General features: G+C 43.5%; 1 non-coding gene across 1 annotated transcript; it reads right to left on the bottom strand.

Annotated features, from left to right (window-relative positions):
• Positions 1-361: 361 nt before the first annotated feature.
• On the bottom strand, positions 362-468 carry LOC112726006 (small nucleolar RNA R71). Its single transcript, XR_003165080.1, has one exon. It is a non-coding gene; the product is annotated as a small nucleolar RNA R71 (small nucleolar RNA).
• Positions 469-3,187: the final 2,719 nt, after the last annotated feature.

Below are 3,187 nucleotides of genomic sequence, written 5' to 3'. Positions count from 1 at the left end.
TCTGGGTTCTTACATCAACCCAAACCCAGGAAATTGTGGGAATAGCATCCAAAGGCCAACCATACATGCCAACAACTTTGAACTAAAGCCACAACTCATCACCCTTGTTCAGAACAATTGTTCATTCGGAGGAAGTGTCCAAGAAGACCCCAATCAACATCTAACCACCTTCCTGAGGATATGCGATACTGTGAAGCCTAATGGTGTTCATTCTGACACTTATAGACTACTTCTGTTCCCTTTCTCACTCAAGGACAAAGCATCTAAATGGCTGGAATCCTTTCCAAAGGAAAGTTTAGCAACCTGGGAAGATGTGGTGAATAAGTTCTTGGCAAGATTCTATCCTCCTCAACGGATCAACAGGTTGAGAGCTGAGGTACAAACTTTTAGGCAGCAAGATGGTGAGACTCTATATGAAGCATGGGAGAGGTTTAAGGACCTGACAAGAAGATGCCCGCCAGATATGTTCAATGAATGGGTGCAGTTGCATATTTTCTATGAAGGCCTTACGTATGAATCAAAGAAGGCAGTAGACCACTCATCCAGGGGATCTCTGAACAAGAAGAAGACCATTGAAGAAGCCATAGATGTCATTGAGACTGTAGCAGAGAATAACTACTTCTATGCTTCTAAAAGAGGTAACACTAGAGGAGTGATGGAGCTGAACAACGTGGATGCACTGCTAGCTCAAAACAAGATGATTACCAAGCAATTAGCTGACCTCACCAAGAAGATGGAGAGGAATCAAGTAGCAGCAATAACCACTTCAGCAGCAACCCAAGAAGGAGTGAATGAAGAAGCAGAGGGTGATCAGGAACATGCCAACTACATTAGGAATTCACCTAGGCAGCACCATGACCCATACTCCAAAACATATAATCCTGGTTGGAGGAACCACCCAAACTTTGGGTAGGGAAATCAATAGGATCAAGGCCAAGATCAGAGACGCCACAACCCCAGCAACAATACAACTCACCAACATTCCACACAGAGATCATATCAGCACCCACCTAACAACACTTCTCAACATCCATACCAAAGTCAAAATGGCCCTTCTCATCCCTCCAATCTCAACTCTCCATCATTGGAAGAAAGACTATCAAGGATTGAGACTCTACTTGAAGGCATATGCAAAGAAATTCAAGACAGTAAAGCATTCAGAGATGAAGTGCGGTCCAATATGCAGAATCAAGATGCTGCCATCAAGAAACTTGAGATACAAATTGGGTACCTATTCAAGCAAATTCCCAGCCACAACCTTCACAGCGATACTGACTCAAACCTAAGGGAGGAATGTCAGGCTATCACCCTTAGGAGCGGGAAAGAACTAAAGAAAACCTCCTAGAAACCACAAGAAAAGGACTCAAGTGAAAAGGAAGAGAAGCAAAATGAAGTTCGAGTTTTCACTTCGAGTTCGCAAAAAAGGGAAGAAATGCTGAAGCCAGAAGTCCCAAGAGTCCCATACCTTCAGCAATTGAAGAAGAAGGGGGATGACAACCAGTTCTTAAGATTTTTGGAAATCTTTAAGAAACTACAAATCAACATACCCTTTGCTGAAGCAATAGAGCAAATGCCGCTTTACGCCAAGTTTTTAAAGGAGCTAATGACTAAGAAGAGAAGCTGGAAGAGCAACGAGACTGTGATACTAACTGAGGAATGTAGTGCTATCATTCAGCATAAACTACCCCAGAAATTGAAGGATCCTGGGAGCTTCCAGATCCCTTGTATTATAGGGGAAATCACAGTGGAGAAGGCTCTATGTGACTTAGGAGCTAGCATAAATTTGATGTCAGTAGCTATGATGAGAAAGATGAAGATCGAGGAGGCTAAGCCAACAAAAATGGCCTTACAACTGGCAGACCGATCGTTCAAATTCCCTCATGGCGTAGTGGAAGATTTGCTGGTGAAAGTGGGGAATTTCATCTTCCCAGCAGACTTTGTAGTGCTAGACATGCAGGAGGAAGCCAAGGCCTCCATCATCCTGGGAAGGCCGTTCTTGGCCACTGCTGGAGCTGTCATTGATGTCCAAAAATGTGACCTCACCCTGAGATTACACAATGAAAAGATGACATTCAACGTGTTCAAGGCCATGAGTTACCCACCAGAACAATGGGGAGAATGTATGAGGTTGGACTCACTGGAAGATGCAATGCAGGAGAGTTTCAAAGAAGAAAAACCTGAAGGGTTAACAGAGGAGGAATCAACGTTTAGTGAAGAGGCTGCAACAACGGAGATTCATATACAAGGTGCACCAAAAGAAGAGAATGAAAAGTTAGAAGCACCCAAACTTGAACTCAAAGCACTGCCACCCACTCTCAAATATGCATACTTAGGAGAGAATGAAAGTTACCCAGTGATCATAAACTCATCCCTCAGCCAAAACCAAGAGGATGAACTACTTCAAGTGTTGCGAAAGCATAAAGATGCCATAGGATGGACGCTCGCTGACCTGAAAGGAATCATTTTGGCCATATGCATGTATAAGATACTGTTGGAAGATGATGCTAAACCATCCATTCAATCCCAAAGGAGGCTGAACCCAGTCATGAAGGAAGTGGTACAGAAAGAAGTTATGAAGTTATGGCAGGGAGGGGTAATCTACCCGATCTCAGACAGCCCCTGCGTCAGCCCCGTGCATGTCGTCCCAAAGAAGGGAGGAATCACTGTAGTCCCCAATGAGAAGAACGAACTAATTCCTACAAGGACCGTCACAGGATGGCGGATGTGCATAGACTACAAAAAACTCAATGAAGCTACACGAAAAGATCATTTTCCCCTTCCATTCATGGATCAGATGTTGGAAAGACTTGCAGGGCACGTATATTATTGTTTTCTCGACGGTTATTCAGGATATAACCAAATAGTGGTTGATCCCAGAGACCAAGAGAAAACCTCATTCACTTGCCCATATGGAGTGTTTGCCTACAGGCGCATGCCATTTGGGCTATGTAATGCACCTACGACTTTCCAACGCTGCATGCTTTCTATCTTCTCAGATATGATAGAGAAATTCATTGAAGTATTTATGGATGATTTCTCGGTATTCGGAGATTCCTTTCCTAGTTGCCTAAATCACCTAGCCTTGGTATTGAAAAGGTGCCAAGAGACCAATCTGGTCTTGAATTGGGAGAAATGTCACTTTATGGTGATAGAAGGAATAGTCCTTGACCATAAGGTTTCTAACCAA

The sequence above is a fragment of the Arachis hypogaea genome, chromosome 11 (genome assembly GCF_003086295.3).
Source record: "Arachis hypogaea cultivar Tifrunner chromosome 11, arahy.Tifrunner.gnm2.J5K5, whole genome shotgun sequence".
NCBI classification, from domain to species: domain Eukaryota; kingdom Viridiplantae; phylum Streptophyta; class Magnoliopsida; order Fabales; family Fabaceae; genus Arachis; species Arachis hypogaea.
The sequence above is the reverse complement of the archived record's forward strand: the minus strand, read 5'-3'. Positions and strand labels throughout refer to the sequence as shown.